Source organism: Humulus lupulus, chromosome X, assembly GCF_963169125.1.
Source record: "Humulus lupulus chromosome X, drHumLupu1.1, whole genome shotgun sequence".
Classification (NCBI taxonomy): domain Eukaryota; kingdom Viridiplantae; phylum Streptophyta; class Magnoliopsida; order Rosales; family Cannabaceae; genus Humulus; species Humulus lupulus.
Window position 1 is genome coordinate 61,836,142 of NC_084802.1, and position 12,619 is coordinate 61,848,760.

Genomic DNA, 12,619 nt, shown 5'->3' on the forward strand with positions numbered 1-12,619 from the left:
TGCAACTAATGATTCTGGGGAGATATTAAGATGATCTCGACCCCGACCCCATTTTCATTCGAGGCTCCATCTATGAAGACTTTCCATAGAGGCATTACAAGGTCGACGGGTTCTTCATCTTCAGTAATCTTGGTGCATTCTAAAGATGAAATCGGCTAGGGCTTGTCCCTTGATAGAAATCTTGGGGACATATGCTATGTCAAACTGACTAAGCTCCATGGCCCACTTCAAGAGTATTCCCAAAGATTCAGGTTTTTGTAATAATTGTCGTAGGGGATGGTTCGTCAATATTTTAATGGCGTGGGCCTAAAAGTAAGGTCTCAGCATCATGGAGGCAGTCAGTAAGCAAAATGTTAGCTTTTCGATTAATAGGTATCTGGACTTTGCGCCCAACAACCTTTTGCTCACGTAATAAACCAGGAGCTGGACCTTTCCCTCTTCTCGCACTAAAGCAACATTGATGGTATGTTCCGAGACGACCAAATATAGGTATAACGGTTCCCCATCCACTGGTTTCGACAAGATTGGCACTTGGGCCAGATGTTCCTTCAACTTCTGGAATGCCTCCTCACATTCGGCCGTCCATTCGAACCTTTGGCTTCCGCGAAGTATATTGAAGAAAGGGATGCACTTGTCTGTGGACATTGAGATGAAGCGGCTCAGAACCTCTATTCTTCTTGTCAAGCTTTGAACGTCTTGGTGCTTCCATGGCGAAAGCATCTCGATCAGTGCTCTGAACTTGTTTGGGTTGGCTTTTTTTCCCCTTGAGCTTACTATGAAGCCTAGGAACTTCCCGGATGACACGCCAAAGGTGAATTTTTTGGGGTTCAGCTTCATCCCATATTTCTGAATGATGGCAAAGGCTTCTGCCAGATCATCCATGTGTCCCTCTGAGGTCTTGGATTTGACCGGCATGTCGTCTATGTACACCTCCATGTTCCTTCCCACTTGTGTCCGGAACATCCTGTTGACCAACCTCTGATAAGTGGCTCTGACATTTTTAAGCCCGAAGGGCATGACGATGTAGCAGTACACACCTTTATCTGTCTGGAAGCTGGTGTGTTCCTAATCTGCTACGTGCATTGAGATCTAGTTGTAGCCAAAGTAGGCATCCATGAAACTCAATATCTTGTACCCGGATGTTGCATCTACCATCTGGTCGATTTGGGGCAGCGGGAAGCAATCTTTCGGATAGGCCTTGTTAAGGTCGGTGAATTCGATGCAAGTTCTCCACGTCCAGTTCGACTTTGGGGCCAACACCGGATTGGCCAGCCAGATGGGATACAGGGCCTCCTGAATGAAGTTGATCGAGGACAACTTCTCAACTTCCAATTTGAGGGCCTCTGCCCTCTCCACCAGTAGAGGTCTCTACTTCTGTCGGACTGGAGTTGCATTTACATCAACGTTCAGGGCTTGACATATGACATTGCGGTTGATTCTGGTCATATCCGAGTGAGACCAGGCCAAGACATCCTGGTTCTCATTTACCCGGGCAATTATGGCAGCCTTGTCCTCCAATTCAGGTTCCTCCAAACTCGGATTACTCTTGTCGGGTCACCGTCACTAATGCACACCTCTTCCACCTCCTCCATGGGTTCTAATGCCCTGCCCGCTCCTACCCACGGACCCAACTCATCCTCCTCCCGGATTACCCTCCGTGATGGTTACGAGGGAAGAATTGGATCAACATTCTCCTCTTCAAGAGGCTCTTCACGGACCATATAAATTGGTAAGGCGAAGATATGATAACACTTCCAGGCGCTCTTCTGATCTCCCCGGACAGTCCCCACCCCTCCATTATCGCTTGGGAATTTCATGCAGAGCTGGCGGATGGAGGTGATGGCGCCGAAGTTGACCAATGTAGGATGTCCAAAGATAACGTTGTAAGAGGTAGGGAAATCCACCTGTAACGCCCTACTTCCTTAGAGTCGTTACTAAGTGATTTTAAAATGTGCTAATCACTCGCTAATCGAGGTTTTAGGTTAAAAGTGTAGCTAAACTGTGTTGAAGGTTGTTTTAAGGCATTAAATATAAGGATGTAGTCATTCATTGAAAACACTAAAAGTTAAACATTTGGGATCCCAAAATACTGTTTAGTAAATATTTACAACTCAAAATACATTTAGGGTCGACTAGGTGACAAAATTCGGGTTAATACATAACATTTCCAAAAATACCCCTAGCCATGGCAGCCAGGTAGGCCGAACATGTACCATCGCTCCATGCCCTCCATGCTCATGGTTGGTCGAGCTTTCCTTTGCCCTTACCTGCACCATAGAGCACCCGTGAGCCGAACCCCAACAAGAAAACTCAACACATAAAAATTAACATATGCATATCTATCAGCAGCATATAACAAAACATCCAGCAGGCTAAACAAATAGCGGCCATGCCGTCCCGGGCGCTTTACCAGGCCCTGGGTTTGCGGTCTTCACCATGAGGATGACTTCAGTATCCTAAGAGGGTCTCGCCCTAATGGCTTGCACTCCACGTGCTCAACGCCATTCCCGGCCCCTTGCCGTACTTGACTTTGCACTCCGCATGCTAGCACTACTCCTAGCCCTTGCCGTATTCGGCTTTGCAATCCAAATGCTCGACGTCGTTCCCGGCCCCTTGCCGTACTCGGCTTCCGGCCGTTCTCGACCTTTGCCATTCTCGACCTTCACTGTTTCCGGCCTTCGCCGTTCATTGATAAATATGGAATACATAGCATAATATCACCAAATATATAAACATATACTAAACACAAACAATAGGGCTACGCCCTACAATTTAATCACAAAGGGCCATGCCCTACAATACAAACAATAGGGCCACGCCCTGCTCTAAGGGAATAACTGTTTTCTTACCTGTGTCTCAAGTTCTTCAGCACCTCTATCCCGAGCATAGTCCTCTAACCCGAGCCTCGCTGAAAACCTAGTCACAAGACATTCACAATGGCCATCCATCAAGTTCTAATCCAATAAATAACTTCGGGATAAAATTCAAGCCTCCAGGACCTTGGATTCTACCTAACCGGGTGGTAAAATCCTTCCCGAGCCTTAACAATTTGGTTCCCGAGCTAAAATCCTTCAAACAACCAATACTTTGAATTAGGGTCGCGACCTAGCCCCTTCAGGGCCACAGCGCGCCCCAAGTCAGAGGAAAAATGCCTCTCTTCTAGGAGACACAGGACGCGACATTCCCATCCTTGGATCGCGGCGCGCTTGGGCAGACAGAGGCTCCCAGCCTCTTGACACACACTAGCAGCGACTCGAGCCTCCAAACCTAGAAAACACCCTTTTCCCTACGTTTTCTTCAAGCCTAAACACCAATTCTCATAATTCAATCATCAATTAAATCCATAATTGATCCTGAATTCCTTATCCATATACCCTAGCCAACACAGTAAGCCCATAAACAATCCCATATACCCAGCAATCATCCTTAACCAACCTTGGGAAACCAAATCCATGCAAGCCTAAGTTCTAGCAAAAAAACCAGCAGAATTCAAACTTAACAATCAAGTAAAAGTCTTACCTCTGGTCTTAATTAAACCTCTGAACTATTTTCCTGAGCTTTGAACTTCCCAATCCTCTAATTCACCAACCCAAGTCTTCAAAGTTTCTTCAAAATTCTAACACCATGAGAGGAAGAGAGAGCGAGCCGTGAGATAGAGAGAGATATGTTTAGCCTTCTATTTCTTTCTTATTTTCTCTTCTAACCCCTTCTAATGTCTAATAACCAAATAGAGCCTAAGCCTATCCCTTGCCAAAAGATCAAACTACCCCTTAAAATTATCCTTAATCCTTAAGTAACCCAAGGACAATTTAGTTAATTGCCAAACTCGTTAAGTCCCCGAGTATTCCTATAAATCCCCATTTAATCCTGAAATATCTAAATCATTGATAAATTACTATCCATTACTCAATAATTCCCGAACACATGTTATATTCCCAAAATACCCCTAGGCTTCTCCCGAGTTGGGTATTTGACCCCGTTGTGACTTTCTAGCCAAACTGCTCCCTAGGACTATCTCGGATCGTGCATCACAAATATATCACCACTCACATGTGGTATCAATCACAATATACACAAATATTGCATTTATGCCCTCAATGGGCTAAAATTACAAATATGCCCCTAATAACCAAATGGGGCCCACATGCATATTTAATTCACGTAAACATGCATTTCTAATCACATACTCATCAAATTCACATATTAACATAATCAATCAATTATTGCCCTCCAGGCACGCTAATCAAGGCCCTAAGCCCTATTAGCAGATTTGGGACGCTACAACTATCCCCTCCTTACAGAAATTTCATCCTCGAAATTACCTGAATAACTCGGGATATCGATCCTGCATATCTAACTCAAGCTCCTACGTCGCCTCTTCTACCTTGTTGTTTCTCCATAGCACTTTTACTAAGGCGATAGTCTTGCTCTGCAAGACTTTATCCTTTCGATCAAGAATCTAAACCGACTTCTCCTCATATGATAAATCCCGATCCAACTCCAAGTTCTCATAACTCAGCACGTGCATTGAATCTGATACATAATTCTGGAGCATGGATACATGAAACACATTGTGAACCCCTGATAGAGCTGGAGGCATTGCTAATCTATATGCCCCGAACACCAAACCATTTCACTCCTCTCAAGGGAGAAACTCTGAGAAACACATGGTCACCGACTTGAAACTCTACACTCCTGCGTTTCAAGTTTGAGTAACTCTTCTGGCGACTCTGGGAGGCGAGCATTCAAGCTCTAATCTTTTCAATCGCTTCATTGGTCCTCTGAACAACCTCAGGACCCAAGTATCTCCTCTCACCCGTCTCATCCCAATGGATAGGTGATATGCACTTCCTCCCATATAACATCTCATATGGAGCCACTCCGATAGTTGCCTCATAATTTTTGTTGTACGAAAACTCAATCAAAGGGAGATACTTACTCCAAGATCCCCCAAAATCCAGCACACAGGCTTATAACATATCCTCCAGTACCTAAATTATCCTTCCAGACTGTCCATTCGTCCGAGGATGATAAGCGGTACTAAACCGCAACTGTGTGCCCACAGCCTTTTGCAGGCTCTCCCAAAACATAGAGGTGAAGGTAGAGTCCCTGTCGGATACTAATGACCTCGGAGCCCCATGAAGTCGAACAATTTCCTTCACATACAACTCAGCATACTTCTCCATAGTATAAGTTGTCCTAACAAAAAAAAAGTGGGCGGACTTGGTATACCTATCCACAATCACCCACACGGAATCATGTTGTCCCACGGTCTTCGACAATCCAACCACGAAGTCCATGGTGATATCCTCCCACTTCCACTCTGGAATCCCTAGAGGCTGCAATAATCATGCTGGCCTCTGATGTTCAGCCTTTACCTGCTAACAAGTTGAACACTTGGCCACATAATCCACCACATCCCTCTTCGCTTCCGGTCACCAATACAAGGTTCTCAAATCTTGGTACATCTTCGTCATACCTGGATGTAAAGAATAGGGTGTGGTATGAGATTCATCCAGATCTCTTGCCGAATATCAAAATCCACCGGAATGCGAATCGAACCTTGTACTTCAGTAGTGCCATCTCCGAAATAGAGAAGTCTCTAGCCACTCTGGCTAAGACGCTCTCTTTGTGCCCTCTCAACTGGGGATCCTCCCCCTGCGCCTCCTTGATCCTCTCAAGGAGCGTAGAGTGAAGAGTGATGTTGGCTAACCGACCAACCACCAACTCTATACTTGCTCTAGACATCTCCTCAGCTAACTTATCAGATACCTGCCTCGAACTGAACAACTGTCCTGGGCCCTTCTGACTCAGTGCGTCAGCCACTACATTGGCCTTCCTAGGATGGTATAGAATATCACAATCGTAATCCTTTACCAATTCCAGCCAACGTCTTTGGCACATATTTAGATCCTTCTAAGTAAAGAAGTACTTCAAAAACTCTTATGGTCAGTGTATATTTCGCACTTCTCACCATATAAATAATGTCTCCAAACCTTAAGTGCAAATACCACCGCCGCCAATTCCAAATCATATGTGGAATATCTCTGCTCATACTCCATCAGTTATCTCGATGCGTAGGCTATCACCTTTCCAGCTTGCATCAGTACACATCCAAAACCCTGTTTGGAAGCATCGCAATAAACCACAAACTTCTCATTGTCTGACGGCAAACTCAATATTGGAGCGGTGATCAGTCGCCGCTTCAATTCCTTGAAACTGTTCTCACAAATGTCTGTCCACACATACTTAGTCTTCCTTTGCATCAATTTAGTCAATGGTGTGGCTATCTTGGAGAACCCCTCAAAGAACCGCCGGTAATACCCTGCCAATCCCAAGAAGCTCCTAACTTCTGGTACATTGCTCAGCCTAGGCCAATCTCTCACTACCTCAATCTTGCTTGGGTAAACTAGAATCCCCTCCTTATTGACAATATGACCCAGAAATGTTACCTGCGTTAGCCAAAACTCACACTTGCTAAACTTAGCATATAGCCTATGCTCCCTAAATCGCAGTAATACCAGGTGTAAATGCTGCTCTTGCCCTGTCTCTGATTGTGAGTACACCAATATGTCATCAATGAACACAATCACAAACTTGTCCAAATAGTCCTTGAAGACCCTATTCATCAAATCCATAAAGGTTGCTGGGGCGTTGGTTAATCCAAAGGACATAACTAAGAATTCACAGTGTCCATATCTCGTGCGGAAAGTGGTCTTTCGTATGTCCTCCTTTTTAATCCTTAACTGGTGTGAAGGTCAATCTTAGAGAACACTGTCTTCCCCTGTAGCTGGTCAAATAAGTCATCGATCCTAGGTAGTGGGTACTTGTTCTTGATGGTCAACTTGTTCATCTCCCTGTAGTCAATACACATTCTTAAAGATCCATCCTTCTTCTTGACGAGCAACACTGGAGCACCCCATGGCGAGAAACTCGGTCTGATGAACCCTAAATCTAGTAACTCCTACAACTGAATCTTCAGTTCCTTCAACTCTGTCGGAGCCATTCTATAAGGTGTCCTAGATATTGGCTCTGCCTCTAGCACCAATTCTATAACAAACTCGATCTCCCGCTGTGGTGGCAACCCTGGAAAGTCTATGGGAAACAAATTTGGAAACTCACATACCAGTCTAGTCTTACTCGATCCAACCGACACAACTATAGAGGCATCCATAACGTTCTTTAGAAATCCTATGCATCCTTCCTGCATCAGGTCTCTAGCCTTTAGTGTCAAAATCATAGGTACTCGCGGTCCACTAACTGTTCCCACAAATACAAATGGTACCTCCCCTTCCGGTTCAAAAGTCACCATCCTGCACTTGCAGTCCATTGTCGCCCCGTACTTCAATAACCAGTCCATCCCTAGGATCATACCGAAGTCATCCATCGCTAACTCAATCAGATCAACATACAACTCTCTACTATCTATCTTTACTGGCAATGCTTTAACCCATCTCTTAGAGACTACCAGTTCCCCAGTCGGCAACAAAGTCTGAAATCCTCTAGCATACAAATCACTAGGTCTACACAGCTGATTTATCACTCTAGTAGACACAAATGAATGAGTAGCCCTGAATCAATCAATACAGTAAAAGAAGAACCAGCACTAGAAATGTAACGACCCAAATTCGCTAATAAGGCTTAAGGGCCTTGATTAGTGTGCCTAGAGGGAATAATGGGAATTATGTGTGTTTTTAATGATTAAGATGCATGGTTATGATTTAAAGCATGTTATATGATTACTTGAGTATTTGAGATGCATGACTATGTGTGTTAGTATGCATATAGGCCCTGATTAGGTTAGAAGGGCATAATTGTAATTTTGGCCATTATGGGCATAACTGCTTTGATATATGTGATAATTGTCGAGACCACATTATTATGTGGATATACCTGTGATCTGTGACTCGAGACGATCCTAGTGAGCAAAGTAGCGGAAAATTCATAGTGGGGATTTATACCTGGCTCGGGGTGAGCTTAGGGGTATAAATGGGAGTTTAGCGGATATACTGGAGTCTATTATGACATTGAGGAATGTTATTGGTGATTAATTAGGTATCGGAAGTTAAGCAGGAAATAATAGAGACACTCGAGGAATTAGCGGGAATTGGGTAAAATGACTAAAATGCCCTTAAGTGGACTAACGGATTAGAATTAATAGGGAGGGAATAATGGTCATTTGGCTTTTAAGGATGGGTATTCCTGAGGTTTTATGCTAGTGGGATTGGTAGAACATTATAGAAGTTTGAAAAAGAAAGGAAAGGAAAGGAAAAGAAAGGAGAGAAAACAGAGAGAGTTCTTTAGGTCGGTTTGTGCTTTCTTCACCAATTTCTTGAGGATTTTTGGAGTAAAGCTCAGGGGAGAGTTGGGATAAGCTAAGCATCAAGGAGTATAAGCTAAGTGTGGGGAATTAGCAGAGGTTGAGCAAGGGTTCATCAACACTTGAGGTAAGACTTGGAATTGTTCAGTTTCAGTTTCTGGTTTTTAAGCTATGGTGCTTAAGTTGAATTGGATGGAACCTTAGGGAATTCAGACTTAAGGATGAGGAGGAGCAAGCCAAGGGAGTCTAGAGGCAGCTTGTGGTCGAAATTCTATCAAAGGTATAAGGTCTAAACTCTAAACTTTGATGTTCAGCTGGTTTTTACTGGGTTTTAGAGCTTAGGAGTGGCTATGGTGAATTCTGAGTTTGTGGATGCATGTGTTTGGGTTTTAGGTGTTTGGGGTGCTTGGGATGAGTGTAGTGTGGTCATGAGGTTGTTTTTGAGTTTGGGAAAAAGTTGGAAGATTTTTGGTTCGAGTTGGTTTGAGAAAAATCGTAGAAGAGAAAAATGGTGCTGGGCTGTCTGTGACTAGCGCTACAGCGCTAGCCTTTGGGCACTGTAGCGCTAGGCCATAATGTTGAGGGGACTTTGGCTTCTGTCTGTAGCGCTATAGCGCCATCCCAAGAGCGCTGTAGCGCTACCCTGCTTTCTGAAGGGGATTTTTGGGTTGTTTGCAAGGGTTTTTGGCCTAGGGTTTGGGGTTTGGTTCCACCACCTTGTTTGGTGGAACTAGGACTTCCCAGGGGCTCGGGATTGGCCCCGGGGATAGGTTTTGAACTTGAGGATCGATAATGACTTTGGCTCACGATTGTGATTAGGTAAGCGCTAGGGCTCGAGGGGGATCGTGCTCAAGGAGTCAAGGGATCAAAGCTAGTGAATTGAAAGGTAAGAAAACTGCACCGGGTTATATGATTGTGATGGGACTAAGTGCTCCCGAGAATTGTATCGTGTCAATGTTGGTATTACGCCATGGGACATGTAAAAGTGGCCTAAGAGTGCCGTACATGATATTAGCGCACAGGGCACGGATTGGCCACTGGTAGCCAAGGACAACGGGATCACAGAGGGAGCGGCCTGTGAGCGCTAGCCCTAGTTATCATTTGTAAACTGTACATGTTATGAATTGATATGCCTAGTATGTGGAATACTTGATTATTCTGATTGATTATATGGTTGAGGTTATGTAATGCAATGTGAGATATTGACTTGTCTGCTAATTGCTTGTGCTCTGTTGTTGTTGTGTTTTCTTGCTGGGCCTTGGCTCACTGGTGCTACGTGGTGCAGGTAAAGGCAAGGGCAAGCTGGACCAAGCCTGAGGTGGAGAGCTCCGAGGTGAAATGTACATAGCCAACTGTTCGATCACCATGGTCGAGGAGTGAGTCAGGACAAGGATTACCTAACTTTTTATTTTTCCTTAGCATGGCTGGTTATTATACCTGAGTTTTATAACTTTTGTAAACGATCTTTAAACTTGTATTTTTGGGATCCCGTGTAAACAAGTAATGTTCCTTAATGAAAATGTGACTTTTGAGACCAACACACTTTTAACCCTAGTTTCTTTATAGCTTCTGTGACATGATTTTAATAGTATGACTTGGTTAGCAAGTCTGGCACTTTATAAACACACAGTGTAACGGTCTTGGCTATCCAGGGCGTTATAAGAAATCTGACCTGTCACGACCGAGGGGCTAGCCTCAGCCTGAGTTTGGGTTAAGGTGAATACTCTGGCAGGAGCGAGACTGTCAATCTGCTTTGGCTCCTCTTTCCTGGCTTGCAGGAAATCCTTCTTTAAATGGTTGATACTCCCACAAATAAAGCATACCTTAATCCTGCACTCTCCCTGATGTCATCGTCTGCACTAAGAACACACTGGGAAACTCCTCCAGTTGTCTCCCCCACCTTGACGGCCAATGAAAGCACCCTGTGCCCTCCTATCCGAGCTGGGAGGAACGAAAGAGTCTGGGGCCTTTCTCTTCTACTCACTGGGGCCACTACCCCGACTAGATCTAGTGAAAGGAGGAACCGTCCTCCGACCATCGTGCCTTGCAGCGCCCTCTCTCCATATCTGATCCTCGGCCACCTCAACTATATGGGCCTTGTCCACTACCTGAGCATACGTAGTAGTCCCCAGATCTAAGGTTATCTTTACATAACAAGCGATCATAACATTCAATCCCCGTACAAATCGATCCCTTTGTCCCATATCAGTTGGCACCAAATCCGGCGCAAACTTCGCCAACCGGTCAAATCTCAAAGCATAATCAGTAAACTCATTAACCTTTGCAGCTCAAACGGTTCTGAGTCAGGTTGGTAAACTCATCAACCTTTGTAGCTCGGACTGCGATGCTGTAATACTTCTCATTGAAAATGTTTCTGAATTCTTCCCAGGCCATAGCTGCAACATTACTTCTCTGAGTCATCACATCCCACCAAATGCAGGCATCCTCTCTAAACATGTAGCTGGCACAAGCTACCCTCTCATTCCCTTCCACTCTCATGAAATACAGGATGGAAGAAATTATGTTCATCCACTGATCTGCCCACAGTGGGTCTAGTGCACCCTCGAAGGTGGGAGGATGTTGCTTCCTAAACCTCTCATGCAAAGGTTCCCACCTATTCTCCATAATAGGTTGGACTGGCACTGGCGCCATAGCCTATGGAACCTGCAACCTAATGCCCTGAGGAGGGGCCTGGTGCCTCAACTGTTGAAGCTCTTCTTCTGTTCGGTGAAGTCTAGCTTCCATCTTGGCAAATAACTATTGCCAATTATGTGGGGCAGGTAAAGGGTCTTGACCTTGGTTTTCATCCTCGACCCTATTGCCGCCGAGTCTAATCTATCATCGAGGCATTTCAACAATATGCCTATAATCAATGACGTCGCTCATCAGGCATGATAAAAACATCCAAACCCACCTCCCAATTCACATCAACCAAACATAACCAACAAATTCACATAGCACAGGCAACAAATAATAATCAAGGGGCCATGCCCTAATATCATGCATATGTCAACTCATTCATCATGCTCTACACAAAATAATCAGGCAAACAGGGCATTTAACACACAGTCAAGCATATACTTCAATAATTACCAACAACCCCTGAGTCGAGCTTGTCACTAGCAGCGAGCGTACATGTTCGGTCAATCTCCAGGAACCATAAACCTTGGCTCGCTCTGATACCAAGTTGTAACGCCCTACTTCCTTAGAGCCGTTACTAAGCGAGTTTAAAATGTGCTAATCACTCGTTAATCGAGGTTTTAGGTTAAAAGTGTAGCTAAACTGTGTTGAAGGTTGTTTTAAGGCATTAAATATAAAAATGTAGTCATTCATTGAAAACACTAAAAGTTAAACATTTGGGATCCCAAAATACTATTTAGTAAATATTTACAACTCAAAATACATTTAGGGTCAACAAGGCGACAAAATTCGGGTTAATACATAACATTTCCAAAAGTACCCCTGGCCGTGGCAGCTAGGTAGGCCGAACATGTACAATCGCTACACGCTCTCCATACTCATGGTTGGTCGACCTTTCCTTTGCCTTTACCTGCACCATAGAGCACCCGTGAGCCAAAGCCCAGGAAGAAAACTCAACACAAAACAATTAACATATGCATATCTATCAATAGCATATAACAAAACACCCAACAGGCTAAACATATAGCGGCTCTGCCATCCTAGGCGCTTTACCAGGCCTTGGGTTTGCGGTCTTCACCGTGAGGATGACTTCAGCATCCTAAGAGGGTCTCGCTCTAATGGCTTGCAATCCACGTGCTCAACGCCATTCTCAGCCCCTTGCCGTACTCGGCTTTACACTCCGCATGCTAGCGGCGCTCCAGACCCTTGCTGTATTCAGCTTTGCAATCCACGTGCTCGACGCCGTTCCCGGCCTTTGTCGTTCATTCACAAATATGCAATACATAGCATAATATCAACAAATATATAAACATATACTAAACACAAACAATAGGGCTACACCCTACAATTTAATCACAAAGAGCCATACCCTGCAATACAAACAATAGGGCCACGCCCTACTGTACGGGTACAACAATTTTCTCACATGTGTCCCAAGCTTCTTGAGCACCGCAATCCCGAGCACAGTCTTTTAACCCGAGCCTCACTGAAAACCTAGTCATAACACATTCACAATTGCCATCCATCAAGCTCTAGTCCAATAAATAACTTTGAGATAAAATTCTAGCCTCCGGGACCTTGGATTCTACCAAACCGGGAGGTAAAATCCTTCTCGAGCCTTAACAATTGGGTTCCCAAGCAAAAAACCTTCAAACAGCC